Here is a 27157-nt window from a genome sequence, read left to right as displayed (position 1 = left end):
AGTATTGACTGATAGCCTTAATATGCCACTTGTCTCAGCAAATGTGATAAGCCTCATTTTCTAATTCTTCTATCAACTTGCCTTAAGAAAAGGATTAAAAGAGAATTATGTGAAGACAAAAAAATCTGGAGTTTGCTCTTTCTTTTTGTCTTCATCTTTAAAAGTTATTTCCATGTGTCTGGCCATATTTCAGTAATAGTCTTAACATTTAGCACTTTAATAATTCCTTTCATCTGCAAAGAGCCAAATGTTTTTCTAAAGTAATTGTACTTTCCAGAATGATTCTATAAAGCAGATTGGCCTCACTGATGATCTAGAGTCTGAGAAAAATCTAACACTTAAAGTTCAGCTTGCAGATGATTTGGAAACAGATAATGGGCCACACTTTGCCTGCAGTGCATCCTGGCCAGGAATATGGGACCTCTGTCAACAGCTGAGCTCTTGGCTTCAGCAAGCTTTGATGTGGTTAATGGTCTGGGGTGGGGTAATTTCATTGATTTATCTATTTTTTGTCCCCTAGTACAGATGAATCACATGGTTGAACCTACCCAATAAAGAAAATTAAAAGTAACAGAGAATGTTGGGGTCCTACTTTTTTCCTCCTATGCAATGTTATTAATTGCCAACTTTATGCAAACAGATCTGCCTCATCTCCTAACAAACTGGAAGGTCTGGCAAAATTTATAATAGTGATATCCAATTAGAGGGAGCACAATAGTCTCTTCATCTGTAAACTTCCTAATCATTAAGCTGTCTCTTCCCTCTGTGTCCCTGACTGTTCTTTTAATCTCTTCAAATCCTAACTCTTTTGCCCTGAGGAATTTTTGCTTCATTTGTGATTTATGATTTTCTTCCTTGTTTTTTTCCCAGATTTTAATGTGAATGTGATTTCTTTTTTTTTTTTTTTTTTGTTCTCTCAATGATTTCTTTCCCTAAAGAGTCCCTTATCTTTGTCTTTGTCATCTGACAATAGAAAACAAGGTACATTTTGAACTTCTGACTCAGTCATTTGTCAACAGAAAATAGTATAATACTCACTTTTGCTGATAGGAGAGTGGCAAAGTTAATGTCAGAAATACAGAAACCACTAAATAACCTCCAAATTAAGATAAACTTATCTATACACAAAGATATTATGGAACAACTTGTCCATTTCTGAGAACCATTAAATTCTCTCTTGACATTTTTGCTGTTATTAGTCCTGAGTGCTTTGATAGTGAAATGAATTAACTAGAATTCTTTGTATTTAATTCTTGGGGTGGCCATTCTATATCCAGGGTATTGGTCCAGAAGACCAAGGTATACAATGCTAATGCTTTCTCCAGACCAGTAGCATCAGCATAGCCTATGAACTTGCAAGAAATGCAAATTATCGCATCCCACCCCAGACCTACTGTATCAGAAGCCCTGAGGATAAGGGACCAGAAAGCCAAGTTCTAACAAGCTCCCCAGGAAATTCCAATTAGGAACCCTTGATGTATTGTATTCTCATGTGAAGAGACTGAAGAGAAGAACTCCCTCTTCTAGGTCTCATGCTCAGATCAGTTAAGCATTCACTCGCCCCAAGGCTCCTGGGATGTCACATCACATAAACCATGTTATCCAGATCTTTTCAATTCCAATAAACACTTCTCTCGAAGAGTCTTAATTTCAACAAACTATCCAAAATCACCTCATTTCACCTTGAAATGAGTAATCTGTGGCTTGGCATCAGGAAGAAATAGTCTTTCTTGGTTAAATAGTTTCACTTATAGGGCCCCAAACCCAAGCTGTGCCAAACTAAATACCAGTTTATTCCCATCTCAGACAGACCCATGTCCCTAAAATGATGATAACTTAAACAAGTGTTAATGTATCAACTCACTGAAACCTTAAAATGAATCAACAGCTTATTCCACATGAAAGAAAGAACTCTGCTTCCTTTTCCCAACTGAATCAAAGTAAATGTCATGTCTACTACATTAGCCTATATTTATAGCAAATCGGATTATCCTTAACACTAACTCCTAATATGGTGAAAAATCCACTAGGCCACTTAAAAACGTAAATGTTATTGAACTATAATTTATATGCAGTATGTATCCATATCAGTGTTCACTGTGCCTTTCAGGAACACATGTGCATGCTGTTGTCATTACTGCTACAATCACAGTGATGAACCTTTCCGACACCCCAGAAAGCTCGTTCCAGACCCTTTGCCATCCACCCCTCCCAATCTGTTGGCTCTGGGCAATCACTAGTCTGCTTTCTGTTACTATAGATTTTTTTTTCTTTTTCTGGGATTTCACACAAATCTTTTTGCCTGGCTTTCTTCCTTCAGCATATGTTTTTGAGTTTCCTCTGTGCTATCATGTGTTTCAGTATTTTTTTAAAATAAACCTGATGAGTAATATTCACTTGTATGCATATACTATAAAGTGTATATTTCCAATTTCAGACTATAAAGAGTAAGGTTCCTATGAACATTTGTGTATTTGCCTTTATGTGGATGTATTTTTATTTCTGTTGGGTAAACATATGAGATTGAAATAACTGGATCATATGGTATGTGCATGTTCAGATACATAAGAAACTGCCAAATGGGATTACAGAATGGTTGAACCATTTTGCATTCCCTCCAGCAATCACTGAGTGCATCCTCTGGGCCACTGGTATATGTTGTGATGTCAGACAAATAGCAAGAATCTTAATTTTATGCATATATAATGCAAATATATTTATAGCATGCATACTTGTAAGTATATAGCCACATGTATACATATACATATATGGATATATATACCTATATATATCTACACTTAGAGAAGAAGACAAATGTGGATATATTTCAATATAGCATATGAGGAAGCACTGATTTTTCTAGTAAAACACAATAAACCCCTAAATTAATCTAAACAACGCGTTTTTTCTTCGTCTTTGTTTACTTTAATCTTTTTCTGGCTATTACTAATAGTCAAGTAGCAAACTTCAAAGAAAAAGAATAGAAACTGTGTTATGAGGAAATTGTTATTAAATTTTCCCCCGGCAGAGAAAAGATAACACTCTATCTTTTGGGTCTGTGACCTCTGTTATCACACCATGAAAAGTTTAAGAGGGCAACAGGTATAAACAGATTAAACTGAGGTAGAAGGATCATATGGGGAGCACAGAAATGGATTGGTGCGCAGAGATGGAAGAGGGGTTTTCAAGGCATGGTCAGCACCCAGAAATCAAATATTGAATCCAATGAAGTTCCTGGAACCAGTAGATGTAGCCTCATGGAGACAGCAAGGCTGGGCTTTCTATGTATGACAATGTGACACCAAGCAGAATGTGAAACCTCCAATAGAAGTAAAAGCAGCATGCTGTAGGAGAAGAGAGTGACTAATTTTATCCCTGGGGTGGGGAGTGGAAAATTGGAAGAAAGCTTCTAGAAAAAGCAGCTGGCGGGGGACAGGAGAGCAGAGTAATAAAAACATCTATCTGTATGAAATGCTGGTATTGTTGAACAGTGCTTCTGGGGATTGGGAACAGAATATATGGCTAGATGGTTTGTTTTACAGATTTTTATCCTAAAGGTATAATGACTGGTTTACCTGCTGCTGCTAATTTATGTCATATAGCAAGCAAAGTCCCTGGGACCGGACTGAGCCAGGGGCAAGGTGCTGGTATAAATTTCAGTGACTCATCTCTTGAGTTTAAAAATAGCAGAAGGCTGGGGTCAAAGTAGTAGTCATGGGAGGAAGTCTTTTTGACACATGTTCTCCTTGAAAGCAAACTTAGCACCAGTATACATAATTCATTTTCTCAAGCCGGAGTGGGGACTGTGGTACAGAGGGATAAGGGTGGGAAGTGGGAAGTGAGCTTGCATCACATCATGAAGGACATTATATTATAAGCAGAGAGACTGTGATTTTGTACTACAGGGCTTTGGGCGTACCCTTGGTCATTATCAAAGGTATTCTAGTGGGGTATGTGGACGGGCTCAGAGGCTCTTAACAAATTAACTTTCTAGATTTCAGCTTTTATGTGTAATTGAGAATGTATCTGCCCTTTCTTTTACAGAAGGAAGGTGTTTCTTGCGTCTCTCCAAAATCTTAATATAGTTAATTGCCCTATGGCATAAAAAGCTTATAACAAAATTGCATATATATTTGGATCATCAGTTGATAATAATTAAAAATAATTTTGATGTTGTATCACGGTCTATGGACATGAAACTTAAAAGAGGCACAGAGGTTAGGAGTCAGTGATATTTAGCTACCAACTAGATGTAGGGGAATAAGTAGAATAAATTCAGGAATGCCTCCAGTGTTTCTGACTTGGTCACTAGATGGAGATGGAGCCTTTTACCAAGGTGAGGGTCAAAAGTATGATTGTGGTAGGCAGAATAATGAGCTCCTTAAAGATTCCAAATCTTAATCCCTAGAATTTGCAAGAGTTATCCAACATGGAAAAAAGGACCTTGGAAATGTGATTTTTGACAGATGACCTTGAGATGGAGAGTTTATCCTGAATCATTTGGGTGGAATTTTTCTGGATTGGAGTATCCCTTATCATATTTCTTTAATAAAGAAGTGGCTAAAGAAGCATAACTGATTGTTGTCAAGTTGAGAAAGAGAAAGCACGCACAAGAGAGCGAGGGTGAGCTGGGATGTCAAAAGGAACAGCAGGAGGGATCCAAAGCATGAAAGAGCCTTGGGAAATTGACTCACCACTGCTGGCTTTGAAGATGATGGAAGGGGGCCATGAACCAAGGAACATGAGTGGCCTCTAGAAGCCGACACTATCAAGGAGACAGATGACTCCCTAGAGCCTCCAGAAAGGAAGGAAATCCTCCTGACACCTTGAGTTTAGCCTAGTGAGACCCGAGTTGGACTTCTGACCTGTAGTATTGTAGGAGAACGAATTCATGTTGTTTTTAGCCATTAGTTTGTGGATTTTGTACAGTAGCACTAGAAAACTAACATAGAAGGTGGGTTTGTCCAGATTTTTTTTCTCTTAAAGTGCTTTAAATTAAACCCAGAGCCTTGTGCATGCATTTTAGCAACACATTCTCTACCACTGGGCTACATCCCCACTGCCAGATTTGCCTAGCTTTTTCAAACAGAAGAGAGACAAATTTGGTGGGATACTTGATATTGTTAGATGTGCTAAAGGTTAGCGTTCTAGCCTTCTTGGGGATGTTAGTCTCTGAGTACATGCTTGCTTTATTGGAAGACAGAATGCTGTTATGAAGGAGCATTCTATTTTAGGCTTACTTGTTTTCAATTCTTTATACTTTATTCTCATCCTCAAAACCTGAGATTGGAATAGATGATCTTAGGTTCCCTTCAGCTTGAAACTTCTGAAAACATTTGCCGTAGATAAAATAAAACATTCTACTACCTAATTCAGTCACTTCTCTAATGAGTAAAATAAGGAGAAATATGTGGAAGGATTATTGGTAAACATTCACTGTAAAACACAAGCATGTGGTATGTTTCAAGTACCTCCTTTAGAAATGTAGCATCCTTAATATTAGCCATAAATCAACATGTGCCCAGGAATTTCCATCTTGAAACATTTCACTCTGCATTGAATTAAGTGGAATAGAAGGTTCTGAAGAGAAGCCGGTATTTTCCAACAATCTTGTGTCCTTAAATATTCATCATCATCATCATAAAAAAAAAAAACTTCCTCTGTCTTGGTATCACTATGGGTATTAAATAGAATGATCTGTACAGTTGTCAAAGCCTTTCTTCATAAGCACTAGCAACTCTTTGTTCAGAGATGTAAGTCTCACAGGTAGACTCAGCCCTTTGATGGAGAATTTTTCCATTATGAAGCTGATGCTACTGTTTGAGTCCCGCACATTGGGCATTTGTTAGGTAATGATTGTGTGTGATTGCTGCACAGAAGAATGCACACTGAAGTCAGTTCTGTAGGACTACTTCTTGCCCAATTTAGCATAAATAAGGTTCCAACTGAAAATCTCCTTCTGCACAGGGGGAAAAGTATAATTTATAAAGTGCTGTTATCTTTAACACAAAGGTGGGCACTCTTGCTAATCTGAGGGGTAGAGTGCAATCAGAGCTGACACATGGACCATGCAGGTCATTTCAGAGTTGTCATCTCATTTCCTGGTGGGGAGGACGGGTTCATGCCATTTCTCACCTATTTGAGCACTCCTGGTACAAATTCTGGAGATAAAAGTTTACATGTCTCCTAAGAATTATCTCATTAAAAGAGAGTTTGGAATGTGATTTCCTGTGGATCAGCTGTTGCTGTAATACCCTGGAAAATTTTTTTTCTAACAAAATTAAGCACTTGGACACTAATTGATCAAATGCCCTTGAATTTGTTATGCAGATATGGTCTTGCCAAATGCTATGGTGAGACTTGTGGAGATAATAAGTGTGAGTTAGGCACTTGCACTGCAGGGCCCATATGTTGTCTGATTGTCTTGCTGGAAAAGTTCTTTGAAAATTATGACCTTGATCATGCTTTAAATAGCTGACCAGAGTGTTGCAGAGAGTTGCTGTTTGTGAATGGCCATCAAATGTCTTTGGCCGCACCTATCATGTGCAGCTCTCTTGCACTAACATTCTGCACCATACATTAGTCTTTTCAAGAGATGCTGGTGCTAATCCAATTAATTTCTGCAAACAGACTGCAGATGTCATGGGATGTCTGCCATTAGAGACTTGGGGTGCCAACCATCATTTTCCCTTTGCCCTGTTAAGCACCAGTCAAGGCGTATCTTATAGTAAGTCTTGAGAATGCCGGACAATCAAAGAAGTGGTTCCTGGAGGACTATTTGGTTGAGTGATTTTCCCCTAAACCGCCTGAGTCTCTCTGTCTTATCATTTTGAGCTGCTGTAACCAAATACTGCATACCTGAATGCTTGATAGCCTAAACCACACACGTGTTTCTCACAGTTCCAGAGGCTCATGGTGCCTTGCTGAGCCTGGTGAGGGTTCTCTTCCTGGTGTGTTGAGAGCCATCTTCCTGTTTTGTCCTCACCTGGCACTGGGGTGATAGGTGAGAATGATGAAGTAAGAAGTGTGTGTTCATCTCCCTCTCCTTATTTCCATCATAATGCTCCACCCTCTTGAGCTAATCTAGCCCTCATTATCTCCCAAAAGTCCAGCCTGCAAATACTGTCACACTGGGGATTGGGAAGTTGACATGTATGTTGAGGGGACCCAAATATTCAATTGTAGCAGTATTACTAGGATAACAAAATGTGAAAAATAATAACAATTCTATAAGAGTTTCTTAGAATAATACTAACAACGTAGTATTCCCCAAAGTTTGCACATTCATCTTCCCTGATTGCTTCCCTCCCCCCTTCCTTCCTTTTCCTCTTCTCCCATCCCCTCTCTTCCCTTCCCTTTCTAAAGGAATTAGATCAGTATTAGGGGGATTTGAGAATTAATTTCAGATCTGGTTCTAACTCTTAAAATGATTTTAAGGAAAGGAAGAGTAGAATAAGAACAAGATTTTAAGAAGGGTGACAAAACAGTAGTGGGGGTGTTTTTGTCTTTTTTCTTCTTTATTTATAGCATCTTATTTATACCCCATAGAAAATGTTCAAAAACTAAATTTTATATAAATGACTTGATCATGAGAGTAGGGTTTTTTTTTCCACTTTTTTATTTGTTCTTTGTAGATACACATGACACCAGACTATATTTTGACATATTATACATATATGGAGTATAACCTATTCTAATTAGGATCCCATTCTTGTGGTTATACATGATATGGCATTTCACAGGTCACGTATTCATTTATGAATATAGGAAAGTTATGTTTGATTCATTCATCATTATTATAGCAATAAAAATCTCCTTGTTGAAGGGTTGGTTATTGTTTGTCTTTAAAAAGTCCTTCATCTCTGGGCTTTGTGCTCCTAGCTAGCTGCCAGCTCTTGCTTTACCCACTTGAAGTGTATAATGGGTTCAGAGTTCTTTTTCATCCTTAGGAAATCAATCTCCTGCATCTGGGACTCTGATATTAAAACAAACTTTTAAAGTTGGTTGGGCTGGAAGCCACCCATTATACTAGAACAAAGTGCCTGAGGAAGACATATTATTTCCTTTGGACTGTAAGTGAAGGTTTGTAAGAATTTGCCCAGTCATCCCTAGGTTGACCCAAGTCTCAAAAACCTGGGCATCCATGGGTTGTTGAAGAAGATACATGTGTGATATTTATTGGGTGCAGAGCTGGGCAGGTTGCTGGTTTCTAAAGTGACTAGAGCTCCTAATGGAAGTAGAGATGGAAATTCTTCCTTGTAACCATGGGTAAAAGAGAAGTATGATCTCCTAGATGCTTAAAATTAAGTATTAGAGCAGTATTAAAAGGACTATCAAGCTAAAGAGGTCTATTCAGAATGATGGTCTGGTTTAATTTATTATTATTTTTAACTTCTCTTGTTTGTAATTGCAATTAGAAAGTGCTGTGCAGTGTTGTAAGTGGTTCTTTAATGGTTTTTGGAAATAACTTCTATAGATGTTAAAAGTAGGCAAATTGAATTAGAGAAAATGGAAAACATTTTCTTATTTATGTGTGTTATTCAAGAGCATTTTCATTTCAAATTGGATGTTCTGATACATAAGGGTAAATCTTAGGTTGAACTACATGAAATTACTATTTTTCTTAGTCAAAACAATTGAATACTAACAATTTTGTAGCTTTTTGTCATTTATATGGCTATACCCTTGATCATGCTAATTAGAGACTAATGGATTTATCCATGAAGCTATTTAAAAAACAAGTCTGTATTAAATACATTTGTAAACTGAAGAATCTGCTTCTACACGCACTGTCTTCCTTCTTAACATTTTTGAAAATTCAGATTTTCCATTATTGAGTTCCTTTTAAGAAAATTAAAATTAATTAAAAAATAATCTAAAGTTCTGAATGTATCAGAATATGGGAAGTTTCAAAGAAGCAATGGAGTTGAAGGCAGAAGGCATTCTATTCTAGAGGACATTGACTCTTAAGACCCAGCATCCTCTGTACAATCTTTGGTCAAAGATGGTCTTACTGTTATTGTGGTGATGGAAAGAAATGGATAAGGGATCAATACCCTCTATGTTCTTTTGTGTCCTCTTGCATTTGAGTAGATTGCTTTATTTGGCTCAGATTGAGCTGAAGGTATACATGTTTTCTTCATCTTAGAAAGCATTTCCTTCGTATGTAGGGGGAAAGTTCTCACCATGGTAGACTCCATGTCCTGATGTCATTGAAAGTGCTATATTTGGGAAGCCATCTAAGGTTTCTTTATTCCTAAAAATGAATCAGATCAATAACATTGTTGTGATCATGGGTTTCATGTTGTGTTTTGAAGTTTAAATTTGTATCGCAAAAATTTGAGGGTCCTGATTCAGCATCCTGCCTCAGAAACAAAGCAAAACACCCTGAATTTTTTTATGATTAGAAGGCAGTATTTTTATGCAACTCATTGACCTTTAAAGAAATAGAACATTAGCACTATCCACCAATTTATAAGCTGTGTCAGGTGATTTTTATCTATCTTTTGTCACACACACACACACACACACACACACACACACAATTCTAAGCCCTGTCTTTGTTAGTAAAAACAGTACCTTGACAGTTGCACCTGTTAATTTATGTAATGTTTGCCCTACTTCAAAACATTCTTTTTCCTACAAACAGATCACACCTGGGTGAAACTTGCCAACCACGAATACTTGACTTCTTTGCCAACAAACTCCTTGGGATGGAATCCCCTATGAAATAACAAGTGCTGAATAGAAACCTAGTGTTTGAGTGTCAACATTTCTCAAAACAATTTATTTTGGTATTTATACTGAAATATAACAAAGGTATATTATTCAGTCTTGTTCTTAGAATCACCTTTGACTCCTGTCTCTCTCCTACACTCATACATGGTATGTTGGCAAATCCTGTCTGCTGTGCCTTCAGAACGTACCCATCATCTCTGTTGCTGCCACACTGGATTGTGCCATTTTCTCCTTCACCTGAAATAAGGTCTCTTTTCTTCCTGTCATCTATCTGTACTCAGCACCTCAACTAACCGGCTTAACGTAAGTCAGACCCTGTACCTACCTCCCTGCCCAGAACCCTTCTTTTACTTCCAGTGAAAGCCAAAACCCTTTTCTCTGTTGTCCTACCCTATTCTCTTTGAAGGTCTGACCTCAACTGGGGCTCACTCTGCTTCCTTCCTGTCACACTGGTCTCCTTCCTGTCTTTGGAACCCACAGGCACACTGTCCTCTCTGGGTCTCTGCCTTGCTGATTTCCTCTCCCAGGAATGTCTGTTCTTCCTGCACCTGTCAGCATGGCTAATCCCTCACCTTCTTACGTCTTTGCTTAATTTTAAACCCCACCTTCTTATAACCCCCTTGGCCCTGTCCTCTATTTAATTTATTTTTCCCATAGCAGTCATCACCTTTCAAATTACTATATAATTTAATTATTTATGGTGTTTAACTTTCATTCTTTTTCCTCAGTCTCTAGAAGGTAGGCATGATGGTGCAGACAGTTTTGTTTTGTTGACGGGGTTGTCCCAAGCTCCCAGCATGTAACTGCTACATAGTAGGATTTCGATAAATATTTATTGAATAAATTAAATGTTTATGCAGGGTAATGGAAAGACCTTTATTTACTCTTGACCATAATCGGATTGAACAAACCCTTAAAAATAAGATTGAACAAATCTGAAAGCCATTTTTAAGATATTGATTCCAAGCTTCACATTTTACATATCTGCTCATAGAATCAAAAGAGTGTTTCTTCCCCCCCCCCCTTTTTTTTAATAGTATTTGTCATAACCCATTCTGGTTGTTTTCTGTTAATGACAGATTAGCCGCTGCCAACCTATTCCAGAAATTTCCATCTGATTTTTAAAGGTTTATGATTGGGGTGAGGCTCTTTTCAGGAAAGGGCCACCCAACATCTGTGGGAAAATAATGGTATGCTGTTAGTTCCATTTCTCTGAAGCCAGCTGATAAACCAAATAAAAACGTTGACCATTGTAATTTTATAGAGTGGCTTGAATAGTCCCTGAGGTCATTACACCCACTGGACTCACTTTTCTGGCCTCCCTGTCTGATCGTTTTTTGTGCCATAAGGGTGTGGGAAAACCCAGGAGTTTGCCCTGTGCCAGGTGAGCCACTGCCTGTCTCCTAGTTCCCATGGGGCGCTGCAGACCCTCTCTGCCCACAGGGCCCTCTCTCTCTTGTCTAGGTTCCCTGAACCACTAGTTAGAATTTTGTAGTCATCTTGCACTTCTCTTCCCAGCCTGATTTTCTAAATCACTTCTTTTCCTTTCAGTTATGCTGCTTCCTGGGAAGGTGTAGGGAAATCTGGAGAAATAAACCCATTACTGCTGCTTCTGAGCTTTGTGTTTAGCCTCTACCTGTCCTTTCAAATCTGATCTGAGCCAGTTGCCTTGGGCACTGTTTACTGGTCACTCAGGATGTTTTTACTCAGGATGTTTTGCCATTTCCCTCCACTGACCTTTGTTTCAGCCAAATCAGAAGACTTGCCCCTTCCAAAGCTCAGCTGTGTACATCTCCTATGTTTCCTCTTTAGGAAGCATCAGCGCTATCTCCTGCTCCAAAATTTTATCACCCTTCTGCTGAGTACTCCAGTTCTTCTTTCTGTGTTCCTCTTTTAAGCACCAAAACCCATCTGTCTTCTGTTTTCAGCATGTGCTTTGGATCAGGTCAACAGCACAACTATCCTAATTTTCCATGCCAGATTGTATACGCACCAAGGGCAAGAATTAGATTTTTTTTTAATGTTATTTATTGTAAGATGTTGCTGTATATGTGTTAGTCAGCTGTTTGTGGCTGTGACCAAAATACTCAACAAGAATAACTTAGAGGAGGAAAAGTTTGTTTTGGACCATGGTCTCGGAGGTTCTGTCCATGGTCGGCCAGTTTCATGGCTCTCGGAGATGAGGCAGAGCATTGTGATGAAAGGGTGTAGTAGAGGAGCACTGGAAGCCAAGAGAGCAGGGGAAGGGGCCACAGGGAAGGTGAACCCTTCCAGGGCATGCCCCCAGTGACTCACCCGCTCTAGCCATAGCCCACCCGCCTACAGTTAGCACTCAGTTACTAGGATAGACTGATTAAGTTACAGTTCTCATAATTTAATCATTTTACCTCAGACTAATCCTGCATTACCAGAGCAGCTTTTGAGGGATGTCTCCTATTTAAATCATAACAGTATGGGTTCAGTAAGTATTTCACAGACTCATGGAGAGAATCTGCAAATAAAGCGATCACATAGCCCAGAGTTTTAGAGTGGTCCTGATTTTTAAGCTATTCTGTCCCTTTCTCATTTGAAAATTATAGTTGTATTTTTCCAGTCATACACAGTGAGTTTTAGTTTGTAAAAGTAAGGTCGCCATGGGCAAATGTCACGCACCACTTTAACCCTTCACACTGCTGCATTTTGATGGAGAGATGTTCAAGAGAGGGTGGTCCAGGTTCTTCTCACTACCTTCCTGCGTTTTTCACAGGGGCACTAGGATTCCATTTGGCATCATTCTTATCTCTCTCTCTGTTTTGATACAAAACAGGATATAAATATGGGGCTGGTAGTAAACTTAAATATAGACTCTTTCAACTTAAGGAAAGTTCTTTGTCACACTCTTCAGGTGCAGGTAGAAGATAATCTTTATACATTTCTTTATTTATTTCAGTAAATATGGATCGAGTGTGTCCTACATGCCAGGTGTGTAATATAAGTAAATCAGAAAAAAGTCCTCACCTTCATGGATCTTACATTCTGAGAGGTGGAGGCCGATGAAAAGCAAATGGCATGAAGAGTGTGCCAGATGGTGATGATTGTGATGGAGGAACTTTAATCAGGGGAAGGGGGACAGAGACTGTGGAGGCAGGAGCAAGGGGAGTTGTAACTTAAAATAAGGTGATTGGCAGAGGCCTGAAGGTGGAGAAAAATGATCCTGGTGGATATCTGCAGGAAGAACTTTCTAGTCAGAGGGAACAATGGCACTGTGTGGGAGTGGCTTGTCATTGTGAGGAGCAGCAAGGACACCATTCTACAACCTGGAGAGGATTAGGGAGTAGGAGTTGATGAGCTCAGAGAGGCAGAAGGAGGCTCAGACACTTCAGTCTATTGGCCCCAGCACTATTAACATTCTGGGCTGGGTAATTCTTCACCGTGTGTGGCTGTCCCATGTGTAGTAGGATGGTTAGCAGCATCCCTGGACTCTCCTCATCCTGTGTCAGTAGGCTAATGTCTTTATCCCTTTCTGTTGTCGTGACAGCATACCACACACTGGTCAATTTATGAAGAACATAAATTAATTTCTTGTAGTTGAGGAGATCAGGGAGTCCGAGATCAAGGAACCAGCAGCTTCAGTGTCTGGTGAAGGCTCTCTGCTTCAAAGACAGCACTTTGTTGCTATGTTTTCTTGTGTCAGAAGGTAGAAGGGCAAAAGGGATTGCATTCATCCGTTTTCTGTTGCTTGTAACATAATATCTCAGACTGGATGAGTTATAAAGAAAAGGGTTTGCTTTGGCTTATGGTGTAGAGGTTCAAGGTTGAAGGTTCATGCCTGGTGATGACCTTCTAGCTGGCAGAGTCCCAAGTTGGTGCAGGTCATCACATGTTGAGAAAAAGAGGGACACGTCTGTTTGTGTAGGAGGAGGGTTTGTCTCCCTCTTTTTGTAAAGCCACCAGCATTCAATCTTGGGGCTCCATCCTGATAGCTAATAAGCCTAATAATCAATTACCAAAGGGCTGACTCCAAATACCATGGTCAAATAAATTTTCCTCACTTTTACTATCACACAATGGGGATTAAATTTCAACACATGGAGCCTTGGGGGACACACACCACCCATATCCAAACCATAGCACAGATATGAAGGGCAAAGGAGACTAGTTCTCCCTCGTCCTTTTATAAAGCAATAATCCTGTCCAAGGGGGCTGATCCCCCATGGCCTAATCACCTACCAGAGGCCTTATTTCTCAATACTTCTTTGTTGGGCATTAAGTTTCCACATGAACTTTGGAGGAAACATAAACATTTAAACCATGGCACACCCTTACCTCCTGACCCCAGCTGTGACAACTGAAAATCACCAAATGTCTTCTGAGGTGCAAAAGAACACCAGGTTAAGAACTGCCAACTTAGATCAAAGTAATGACTTTGTTACTTGGAGTGGTTTTTCCATTTTACCAAGAGCCCTCTGGCTGCAGTGATGAGAATAAACTGACACTGAAGGGGAACAAAGGCAGGATCAAGGAAGAATATTTGGAAAATTCCAGATCAGAGGTGAGAGTGCCTACAAACAGACTTGGGGTGTGCTGGCATTGGTGAGGAGTGATCAGGTATGGGATAGTTTGGATGGTAACTATCAGGATTTGATGGTAGGCTCTATGCTGATATACCTGGTATAAAAGGAGCCAAAAAGGTTGTGAGGACATGGGCCTGCGCAGGGAGTGCCAGGAGACATTGAGTTTGATTTGATATGCTGTGTTTGAGAAATTTTACTCTTCTGAATTCTACCTCCCAATAACCCTGAGACATGGTATTTTCTTCTTTTACAGCAAAAGTCATTGAAGCTCATGGAGGTTAGGTAATTTCCAAAAGGCACACAACCTATAAAGAACAGAACTAGGATTTTAATTCAGAAATGTCCAACTACTCAATCCCTCCTCCTTGGTCTAGTTCAAAGTGATTTTGTATGGTTCTGGAAGCCCTCAACAGGAGAGAATAGTGTAGTACTCCCTTTAGGAGTTAATTCCGTAGGGTGATTTTTCATGAAATGCAATCAATTCTGCCAAATACTGACATTTCAAATGGAGATAGTAGTTTCTTTTGAATTTTAGAGCAGGATTGAAAATAAGCATAAACCTTAAGGAAGGATCCTGTAGAGTTAAATATCACCTAGAATATCAGTGCTGTGGTTTGAATGTATTTATCTGTCCAAAGCACATATATTAGAATTTAAAGCCCAATGAGATAATATAAAGAGGTGAGGCCATTAGGAAGTGATTAAGACATAAGGGCCCCAAGAATAGTGTCTTTATAATAGGGCTGGAGAGAATGAGCAAGCCCCATTTTTACCCCTCTGCCTATGAGAATGCAGTGTTCAGGCATCATTAGGTACAGAGACTGAGCCCTCACCAAACAGCAGATCTTCTGGCACCCTGATCTTGAATTTGTTAGCTTCCATAACTATAAAAAAAATTATTATTGATAAATTGTCTGGTCTGGATATTTTGTTACAGCAGCACAAACAGACTGAGACACTAAGACAACTGGACTAAGACTACACACACTTATGTTCAGTTGGGTTTTAGGTGAGTTCTATATGGCTGTTTTCACTTTACCAGTTACCTGGCAAATCAGTGGTTCTGTAGCCAGCTGTGTTTGGAAATACATCCTGAGTCACTCTGTAGGGTCATCTACAATACCCAACAGCCAACTGCTTCTCCTTCTCTTCCACAAATGGATTTTGCATCTCCTTGGTACAGGTAGTGCTAAACTGTTTTCCCCTCTCCCACATCCATCTCTGCTGTGTTCAATGCCTTGTGCAGGCATCATTTCAATTTATGCTTCCTCAAATATACACACTCGTGGAGCTTAGGTATGGCACTAGGAGGCCATTAGTTCCTCTCCCATTTTTCAGCCAAGGCTTCTGACTTTTAGCTGTTCCTTCACCAGACCCAGGCCTGAGTGATTAGCCTGAATGGGTTTTCTTGAAATAGATACCGAGACTTGTTGTATCCCTGTGGCATCCGAAAGCACTTTATCTGTATCTTTCAGTTACATAAAAGTATGTTTGAACTGTGGGTCTCGATAAGGTAATTGTGGCCGTGGAGGTGTTAACAGAGTGAACCATGGAGGAGGAAGGCAGTGGGGAGCGAGGCGCCGTGATTGTTTCTGTGCGCATTGGGGAGTTCTGAAAGTGATGTGAGCTAAATGTCTTTGAAGAGCTGCCCACAGACCTCTTTGCTCTTATGCATTGAATAATCTCATGAGGGCTTAACCTAAAATAAAACACAACACTGCACAACACATAACACTCAACAGTGTTGAGAAGAATCAGTGCCAATGGAGGTGTCTTAGAGGTTTCTGACAGTTAATTCTTGAAGGGTTTTTGCTGAGGTCAGCCTCATGGGCTTGAGTCCTGTGTGACCTGGACACAGAAGGTCTCCGTGTTTGATTAAATGCTGTGCTCTCACCGTCTTGAAATTCTTAACAAGTGACCCTGTTTTCCTTTGGTCTTGTTCCCTTGCAGATTAGCTGGTCCTGATAGTAAGAGCTGACCCCAGTTCTAGACTTCAGAGTGTCTAGGAGAAGCCTCAGAGGTGTGAAGAAGGTTTTGTATCTGGAGGGAATTTAGAAGCAACTTTTAATGATATGCTACAGTTTAGGGTTAGAAAGAGTCTGTCCCTTGACTTTAAAAGAGGAACATACTTCTAGATGAAACATCCACTCTTGGGTGTCAGCAGAGGGATAACTCTTGTAATTAGCACTCTTGCTCAAAATGAGGCTATATAGATCTCAGGCCCTCCTCAGATTCTCTGTTCTAACAGAAGGGAAATAAGTTTTTTGGGTGAGACAAAAGTGCTTTTGATCAGCAGTATTGCCAAGATGAAAGTTAACTCTGAGTATTCCTTTATTCTTTCAGCAAATATTTCTTGGTCACCTACTGTGTGCTGGGCACTGTGTCAGGAGCTGGAATGGGCAGTATTTAATTTGTGTCCTATGTGAAGCAGACCCCAAGACAAAGATTTGAGTGCAAGAGGTTTCGTGAAAAAGGAATGCCAGGAAATACTTAGAGGAGAATAGAGAAATAAGACGAAGAAATGAAGGAAGCAAATGATAGTGCATTTCATAGAGATAACCACTGTGTGCAACTGTACCCAGTCCCACCAGGGACCTCTGGGAGACAGAATAGAATATACACCAGAATTTTCCTATAGAAGGATAGGAGGTTGATTCTTTATCCATGACTCCAGTCTTTTTTGGTTGAGGGCTGCTCCAGGGGCATTTTCAGCCTACCTTCTGTGCAAGAAAACACAAGTCTTGGACTAAAGAATGGTCTTTGGCAAAGAATCATAAGCAACTACACTAGAAAGATGTGGGTGAGTATGCATTTGGATTGAAAAGTGACAAAAGTTGAGGATGCTATTTTGGATAGTTTGGTAGGAGAGGCCTTTCTTTAGAAGTGACACTTGAGCTTAGACCTGTGTCATTTCTTTTTTCTTTTCTTCTCTCAAGAATGGGAGGCAGAGCCAGGCCTAGTGGCACACACCTATATTCCCAGCTGTTTAGGAGACTGAGACAGGAAGATTACAAGTTCATGGCCAGCCTGGACAATTTAGTGAGACCTTATCTCAACATGAAAACTATGAAGGGAAAATCATATGCACAATTGACAAAAGATGGAAATACATTGTGATCTTTGAAAGTGATGTTCATACTCTTGAAAACATTGTAACTTTGAAATAGTATTTGATGTTTGGTTGCTGATGTTTTTCATATAGTCTTTTGAAGACTATGACGTATTTACATTTATATTCTAGGTTTTCTCAGTCATGGACCTTTAGCAATCAGAGTATTAAAATTTCGAAGCAAAGTCATTATCTTCTTCAAAGATTGGAAAAGGTGTACTTAAGCCTGAATTTTTGTTTTTAAGTGGAAGCTATCTATCTGTTACACTTTTTTTTTTTCTTTTTCCTTCATTGCTGGGGATTGAACCTCCGAATTAATGCATTCAAGTGTTGCTTATGATAAAAAGAATAAAAATAACCCACTTGGTCTAATGAATATATAGACACTATTATTAAAATATTTTTATGTTATAAATGTTCTTTCTGTCAAAAAACTGTTAAAGGATTAACTCAGGAAATTTGAGGTACTTTTTTACTATAAAACATAATTTTAGAAAGCTATAAAATCTACCTGTTTTCTAAGTTCCTCATATCAATTCAAATTGACACAGTTATTTAATAAAACTATCTTTCATAGGTCATTCTAATAGAGTGTGCAGTCATCAGAAAAAAATATATGTCAGACTTATTAATTATGAGAAGAATGTTGGTTTGTTTGCTTGCTTGTTGGTCTCTTAGTTTTTGTCCATTGTTTATGTGCTTATTTGCAAAGTCTTTTAGTAGTAGTATCTGTGTGCTATGAGCAAGGGGCTTACAGAGTGTAAACTTTATTTCACTAAATGAGAGATGGCAGGATTGTAAGACCCCATTCAGAGAGTTGGTTTTTCCCTGAAAACTACTTTAGTCCAGTTTACACTAGAAAAATGGAATTAAAAACCCATTCGTTCCTAGCATAGCAGAACTGAAGTGAAAAGCTGAAGTTTGTATCAACTGCCCAGTTATTTACAGATTCACCCATCAGATTTTTTTCTTGCATTGAGGCTCATTAAACACTGGATGCGAATCACCTGGAGAGTATGTTAAATTCATATTCAGCATTTCTAATTATCAAGCTTTGAGATGATACTGATGCTACTTGCTGGTCCCTGGGCACCTTTTGAGGAACAAAGTATCTAGGATGGTTAATTTTATGAATCAATTTACCTGAGCTAAGTGATGCCCATATTGCTGGTAAAACATTGTTTTGGGTATGTCTGTGAGGGCATTTCTGTAAGATATTAAAGTTTGAATTGATATTTTCAATATGAGCATTCCCCCAGAAGGTTCATGTTTTAGGCAATTCAGGAATGTTCAGAGGTGAACAGGTTAGATTATGAGAGTTCTGATGTCATTATTGGATTAATCCGTTTGATGGATTAATCATTTAAATGGCATTGGAGGGTAACTATAGGTAGGTTGGGCATGGTTAGAGGAAACATGGCCTTTGACTATATCTTGTCCCTGGCTTCTCTCACTCTCTTTGCTGTCTGGCTGCCATGAGTTAACAAGCTTTCCTTTTCCATGCACTTCCATCATGATATTCTGCCTCACTTCAGACCCAGAGCAATGGAATCAGCAGACAATGAACTGAACCTCTGAAACCATGAGACCCACATAAACTTTTCTTCTTCTAAGTTATTTTCTCAGGTATTTTGGTCACAGCAGTGAAAAGCTGTTTGTCACAACTGGGTTCCATTGCCTTCACCAATGGTGGAGGACCTAAAAAGAACAAAAGGATAGAGAAAGGATGGATTTACTCTCTACTTGAGCTGAGACTTCATTTTCTGCGCATTGATTTTGATATTTGTGGCTCTTGGGCTTTCTGATTCAAGCTGGGATTTAGGCCATCCCTGCCCCTGGTTCTCAGTCCTTTGACTCCGATAGAATCGTATCACTGATTTTCCTGGTTCTGGTTTGCAGCCAGCAGATTGTGGGACCTCCTGACTTCCATAAAAGTGTGAGCCAGTTCTTATAATAAATCTCCTCTTGTCTACATCTCTGTGTATCCTATTGGTTCTGTTTCTTGGGTGAATACTAATGCAGTTGCCAACAACTTACTTCAGAGTCCGTGTTCTTGATGGTAGGTACAAAACTATCTTGGGGGGAGGGATTGACTGCTTTGGAGGAAAAAAGAAATTTTGTAGGTAAAATTAGCCTGGAAATATTTCTGTTGTGAATAACCATTTCATACTGACCTGACTGTTAGGAGATTGCTATTTTCTCAAAACTAGGTGAAATGGAGAATTACCAGGAAGGAAGAAGTTCTTGGCATTTCTGTTCTGGTTTGGGGACTTCTAAACTGTCCCTTCTCTAATCAATAGTTATTCAAGGAAGATTTCATCAAAGCTTGGAGGCTCCTGAAGACTGAATTTCCAATCCAGTTGTAGTAGAGGGCATTGTTCATGATTTCAAATACAAACTGCTGAGCCTTGCTCAGGAGTGCAAAAAGCAGAGGTTATAGTTTAAGCAGTAAGGGTCTCTTGATTTTCAAGGAGGGACTGGTAGAGGTTATGGAAGAATTTCAGGTAGTAATTACAGAGGCAGACAGAGCCCTCTTCTCCTTAGCAACAGACTATGTGAGGGGAACAGAAGCCTGGAATAGCAAAGGTCCCTACAGAGAAATCTGTGTGTAGGCAGAGTCAAAAAGCAATCGAAACTAAGTTTGCACTAATGACTTTGGGGACCAGAGTGCCCTGTGAATGGAATGGGAGAACCAGTATTATCAGGGGTGACCTCTAATTTGCAGTTAAAGTGACTGTTGGCTGGGTAAATGACACACCTGGGTGGGAGGATTGTGTCATGTGGGTGGTTCTCAGTGAATTTCTTTATCTTGGACTTTGGAATGGAGAAAAGTTTTTCCTGTGCTCCTTGCAAGCTCCATAGTGACAGATGGTTGTTGCTTTCTTGTTGGTTTCTGTTTCCACAGGAGGAAAGGAGGGATTGACATTCAGAATTCAGCTGGCAAAAATGTTGGCATTTAAGTGAACAATTGGAATAAAAGGACATTGGCTATTGTATTCAATGAAGGCAAAGAAGCATTGTGAAGGTCTTGCCACTTAGGACTAGCCAGAACTGCTCAAGTGACCTTGGGCAGATTATTGACCTTTGCCAGCCCCAGTCCTGCCCAATGTAATGAAGGCAGAAATACATACAGTTGGTAGGTTTGATGTATGTTCAAAGTAATACCTAGCAGAATATTCAGTATGTAAGTTCTCAGTAAGTGGAGGAATTATTTTTGAAATATATCTTGCAGTATAGTTCATGATTAAATTTCAACATGAGAGCTAGAGTTCTGCATTGAATTTAAACTTGAATTTCATCAGCTGTGTATAACAACAAAGCACAGGCATTGTAGGAAATACAAGATATTAAAAAAGCAAAATGCACAGGTAGTAAGAAATATGGTACATTAATAGATTCCAGAAATGTGACAAAATAAATATTTGCAGAGCCCTTGGCACATTGAGGTGAGGGGTGATTTACCTAGGATAATAATCAGAGGACAGTTAAGTTTTGGGTCTTCGCAGATGGCTACAATTCTCTTATTCTAATCATCTCATAACAGATGTTACTCTTGCCAATTCACAATCAGTGACTACCTGTTCATCAAGTACAGAGTCTCTATAGAACCTGTGGTTGGAATTGTGATGTCAAGTGTTGAAGTCACTTGCTGCCACAAGTTCATGTGGCACTCGACCCATGACCAGTCCAAGTTGAGATGTGTCTGTGTGAGTGTAAAATACATACCAGATTCAAAGACTTAGCCTGAAAATAAAATTGTATCTCATTACTAATTTTTTATATGGAATGCTTGTTGAAATCCTGTCTAGATATAATTAGGTTGGTGAAAATATATTAAGGATTGATTTTACCTGTTTTTACTTTTTCTAATGTGAAAACAGGGAATTTAAAGTTATATACATGGCTCACCTTTAATCTCTATTAGACAACACTAGTCTAGACCACTCTGGGACACCTAAGGGAGTTTCCTGAAGAGGTTTAAATCATCAAACTCCCCTTTTACCAAACTGAAATAGTCCATAACTTTGTACTGGCTTAGGGGAGCTTCCTAATATGATATCTGTTGTCCTTTCTCAGCAGAAGGACCCTGCATGAGCAAGCTAACAACTGAATTTCTGGGCAACACATTAGGTCTGTCCAGGTTTAGTCTCAGAGTCATAATCTATGATGCAGTTTTAACATCATTTATACTCAGCTTTCTCTTAACTTTGTTCTAAATCAGTACCTGTCAACTATTATCTAAAAAGCAATGTTTTATCTAAGGAGTGTCCATCTCTAAAACACATTACCCTCTCTTGAAACAAACATAATAAAAGAACATTGAAACAAAAAAAGTATTGCGCAGAGCACTTTTGGTCAACATTTATCTTGCTGTAAAAATAAAAGAAGGAAGGTGTGCATCAATAAAATAGTATCACAATTACTGGCTCCTTTCCTTTGTGCAATACAGGGAATCAACAAAATAAATTTATTCTTTACAAGTTGTCAGGGAGTTATTGAAAGGAAACTTCAGTTCTATTTCTGCAGCAGAACTAATGTGAAAGGCAAGTGGTAAATTAAATAAGGTCAAGATAATTTAGCCAGCTTCTTTGGTCTCCTGAATGATCACTTGTAAGATGCAAATAAATGAAGGGCTTCTATTAAATACAGTTATGGTTTTCAAGTTGGAATGAATACTGTGTGACTGAGCCGTCATATTAATGGGATATTTTCATCAGTCATTTGTCTTTAGATTATCTCAGTTTTAGAGAAGAGAATGATTAACTTTGCACCAGTGTGTCAATAAATTGAAGTAGAATAACAGGCTATGAATACTTCCATCAGCATTTCCCTGTGTTCTCAAATTTAGATTTAACAATCATTTATTTTCCTTGAAGGCTATCTATGAAAACAGTAGTGGGTTTTTTTGAACCATATTTAACCTTTGATGAATCTTCTTAGTTGAGAGGGGCATCATGGGAGCTGTGGTTTTATGGGAGAGCTTTAGGATTTCATAGTTGCTTAGGAATGGGTGGTCTGTACTCTTATCTGCTATTGGGGGCAGGAAGACAGGACCAGTGGGACTCAATTAATAAACAGTGTTGCTTAATATTAAAATACTTTATGTTTCTACAGTTAAGTCACCTTGACAAGCGCCCTCCTCCCCGCCCCATCATAACTAGGGAAATATCTTGGGCCTGCCTTGGAAAAGAAGGATGTAAAAATGGAGGGTGTTTATCATCTTCCTACTCTAGCCCACCCCAACAGTAGTGGAAGGTTTTATTTATTCATTCGTTTTAATCACTGTAAGGTATAGGACCATTGTGTACAGTAACTTTGAGAATAGACTTATAGGACAGTATGTTAAGTACTTGGCTCAAAAACAGCTTTTTCAGTTGATTCCCATGTATGGTGGAATCCTGAGGACTGTATTACCAGATCTTGGATCTCAGATGGTGTGGACACAGAGATCTAGAGGGAAGTAGTCCCAATGCCTTTAACAATTCCAATCTCTTTGGTCCTTCAAAGTTATCTTGGGTTTCTTTAAAGTCATCATTCAATGCTTAAAACATGAGGTTATCTTCATAAGAAATGGGTTTGACCTTGACAGTGTCCTTCACTTTCTGAGAGAAATGGAACAGAAATTCGTATTCTGAACTCCAGGTCTTCCAGATTTTTATTACTTCAGACAATTGATACAGTATATGAAACTTTTGAACTTGTAATTTACTCATTTTGATTCTTATCTCTTCCTGTATGATGTTTCATACTCTTTTACTGCATTAATCTTCACTTATTTACATTTAAATCAGCCTGTTTAATCTGTTGTTAATCTGTTCCTCTGGATGATTTCTATCAAACTCAGCCTACAATAGTTGATGGGGAATATATTACATAAAAATCATTAAGGGCAGGAGAGAGAAAATGATACTGATTCTGATCTGTCTTCAGAAGTTCTCAACTGCTCTCCCTTGGTGATGGGAGCAAATGTCCCAAGAGTTAGTTATTGAAATAGCAGTCTCTGTTTTCTATCTTCAATCTTGACTCTCAAAAAATTGGATGCCAGGTAGTCAGTGTAGCCATTGTGTTTCAACTTCTTAAAGGTCTTTGTCGAAGTAATCCATTGCTTTTCAGACTCAGTGACTGTTATTTCTTTAACCTTTTCTTAGGCTGATTTTCAATTTTGAAGTCCTTTCTTTTTTCTTCTACTCTCAGTGCCATCCAGGAGCCAGTCCTGTTGCCTCTGTGTTCAAAACATTTACAGAATCCTCCAACAGCTTTTCACTGTGTGAACTGTGACCAGCTTAGACCAAGCCGCTGTCATCACTCATCTGGACTCCTGTAGTACCTTTTTAATTGGTTTCTCTGCTTTGTTCTTGCCACGTTACAATCAGTTCCCAAACAGCAAAGAATTCCTTTAAAATTTAGGTCAGACCATCCACGGTACTGTTGAAAACACTCTAATTGCTTTCCATTTATTTAACTGAAAGATCCAATAGATATCTTTGCCTGATCTGGCTTCCTTTCACCTTTCTGATCTTGTCTTCTGGTTCCCTCTTTGCTTTCTCTGCTGTGTTGCATCTATACTGGTCCCTTCAGTTTTGCAAAACACGTATTTCCCTCAGGGCCTTTTTACCTGCTGATCTCTCTTCCTGGAATCTTCTTCCTTTGGATTTTCTTAAGGCTTACTCCCTCACTTCTCTCAGGTCTTTGTTCATATGCTCATATGTCACTTCACTAGTGATACCCTTCCTGAGACTGCTATCTAAAGTAGTAGCCCCTGCCCTTCCCCAAAACTTGCTAAAAATGCAATAAATATTTGTTGGATAAGTGAAATAGCTATTTTTCATGGAAAGACATTTAATTTCCTGTTTCATCTATGGGAATAGATAAGTAATGCATAAAATGATCCCCAGCAGTAGAAAACAGGTGAATGTTACAACAAAGTGGTAAGAACCAGACATGGTAAAAATTCTAAACTATGTATTTGGTTTCCTCATAATAGAAATAGAATCAATACGTTGTTGGAAATTAGAGGTCTTACTTGGAACAGCTAATATTGGTCATCATATTTATATTAGTAGAATAGGGCTGATACTATTTTGGGACTTGCTTTTATAAAATATTAGATGATTCTCCCTTTGTGACAAAATTTAAATGATCAATGTGCTTGCAAACTGCCTTTTATCATAAATGTACTTTTCTGTGCAGTGCTTGTGTATGTGTGTGTGTATAAAATCCATGCGTTATCAATAATTTGCTTTTTAAATCCAATAAAAGTTATATGGTATTGGAGGTATTTTATAGTATTAAAAAGAACTGTTGATTGATTTATTATTGTTGTTTATAGGCACTGGGTACACACACACACAAACACACACACACACACACACACACACACATACTTGTAGAAGGAATGTTTCTTCTAGAACCAGATCTTCTTTGTGCTGTAACAGTGGCTTTACTAAACTGTGCTTGTTGCCTTGTCTCCAGAAGTGACATAATAATATATTACTGATTTGAAGGTAGGAATATATAGGATTCTGAATCTGACATATCTCAGATTCATAATTCATAATGAGACATCACATATCTGTTAGTATGACTAATAAGAAGGAACAAAACATACAGTACCAAGAGGGTAAGGTTGCAGCACAATGGGTATTCTCATACACTGCTGTTGGTGATAAACAATGGCCCAGTTGTATTAAAAGACAGTTTGGTGTTTTCTCATAGTGTTAAACACACACCTAACATATAAATCAGAAGTGTCATTTTGGGGCATTTACTTAAAGGAAATAGGAACATGGGAACTTGATGTTTATTCCAAAATCTGTGCATTAGTATTATAGTAGTTTTTTTTTTTTTAATAATCACCAGAAAGTGGGAACAACTCTGATATCTTTCAACTAGGAAGTGAGAAAGCAAAACAAATTGTGGTACATTTATCCAATGAAATACTACTCTGCAATGAAAAGGAATGAACTATTGATGCATTTGTCAGTGCAGATGAATCACAGACTGCATATTACTAAGGGAAAGAGGCTGGAGTTAGACTTGAAAAACTTTGTCAATAATGCTGACAAAGACTAACAATTCCATATAGGAAGGGCAATATTATAGGAACAGAAAATAGATCAGTGTTTGTGACCTGTTGGAATGAGGGTGATCACAAATGACAATATGAGAGAGTTTGGGGGCAGTGGAGCTGTTTTCTGTCTTCATTGGTGGTTTTAGAACTGTGTGCATTTGTCAATACTCAGAATAACACCAAAAAGAGTGAATATTGTATATAAATTAAGAATAATAAAAATAAAGACTTAATTTTGTTGATCATTGAAACTAGTTATGCTTCTGAATCCAGGCACTGATGAGGCTGGAAATACCCTAAGTGAGTGAACCCACCTATGTCTTAGTTTGCCATTTTGTTTTGCAACTGGTATGGTTTCCTACAAAGAATTTTTCTGCTTTTTACTACTTGCACTGTGAACTTTGAAATCAGAAATAGCAGTGACAGAAAGTCTTCCCATTTCCCCCTCGAATGTTTCTATGTTGGAGAGAACTTCCCAGCTGACTAACCTAGCTCGGTGACAGTGACACTGACAAAGACTGGGGGCTCATCTTGTATATTTGAATCGTAGACAAGTTAGGTGCTTAAGTTTCTTCATAATACCAAGTATAAATGAATAGGAGCAGGCTGTCATCTGTACAAATCACCCCAGGCTTTAAATCACCACAGACTATGCATTTTCTATATGGTACCTGTCTTTCAATATGTTACCTGTCTTAGGGCTCTATCAACATCTGTGTTCTGGGCCATGAAGAGTTTGTAGAGTTTAGTTCCATCAGTAGAATCCTAGTTATCACCATACCTTCTTATTTTCCTGTGTGTGGGGATCCTTTTGGCTGGCTCATAATGTATGTCTAATAGATTAGATGGTTGACCAGTTGTCTGTGGAAGGAAAAAAAAAAAAAAGACATAAATATCAATTCCAACTTAAATAATTCATTGTAAGACCTTTAGGCATTGGAAGATGTTGCAAACTGAACCATACTCATTTTCTATTCTTCCTTGCTGACTGAAACATACATTTTATATTTGTAAAGAATAAGAATATATAAAGGTTCTCAAGGTCATGATTCTCTACTGCAACTAGGCTTGTTTCTATTTTTCTAGATAATTTGGGATCCTCTGCCTTAGATGTTTAAGTGAACTTCTCCTCTATACTTGTTTTATGAGTGCTATAAACCTAGATTGATCATGAAAGCAGCCTCCTACCAGCAGAGTAGAAGTGAATCAAAACTGATTCAAATAAAATATTTTTCCTCTCTAAGGTTATTTTAGAGCAAAAGCTCTTGAGTTTCCCATGTTACTATTCTTAGCTTAATTTGCACAGATAATTTCCCTATATGCATAGTCATTTGAGTGCAGAAATAAAAGAGTGGGAGAGGACTGTAATTGAACACCCACTCTGGGACGCAGGAATGCGATGTGCACTTCTTGTGCATGATTCCATTTAACTTCACAACAATGAGTGAGGTAGGTAATTTTGCTGCCTTGCAAACAAGGAAACTAGGTCCAGGAGAGGTTAATTAACTTGTATTCTCAAAGATAGGTCTCTCTCTTTCTAAACCCTCTCTTTATACTCCTCAGGGCTCCATTTGGGAATAGCATTTTCTCATCTCGTTCTCACTTGCAATAGAGAATGCAGATTGCACTGGTCTTTTGAGATTGAGCCATGAGCTTCTTCTAAGACCTGGTTGCTCCCTGTTTTAC

General features: G+C 38.6%; 1 protein-coding gene across 13 annotated transcripts in view; it reads left to right on the top strand.

The window, feature by feature from the left end:
* Plcb4 (phospholipase C beta 4) overlaps window positions 1-27157 on the top strand; it is a 394666-nt gene that overhangs the window by 103294 nt on the left and 264215 nt on the right. The gene's annotated exons all lie outside the window — the stretch shown is intronic.

This window comes from Marmota flaviventris, chromosome 2, assembly GCF_047511675.1.
Source record: "Marmota flaviventris isolate mMarFla1 chromosome 2, mMarFla1.hap1, whole genome shotgun sequence".
In the NCBI taxonomy this organism is placed as follows: domain Eukaryota; kingdom Metazoa; phylum Chordata; class Mammalia; order Rodentia; family Sciuridae; genus Marmota; species Marmota flaviventris.
The sequence above is the reverse complement of the archived record's forward strand: the minus strand, read 5'-3'. Positions and strand labels throughout refer to the sequence as shown.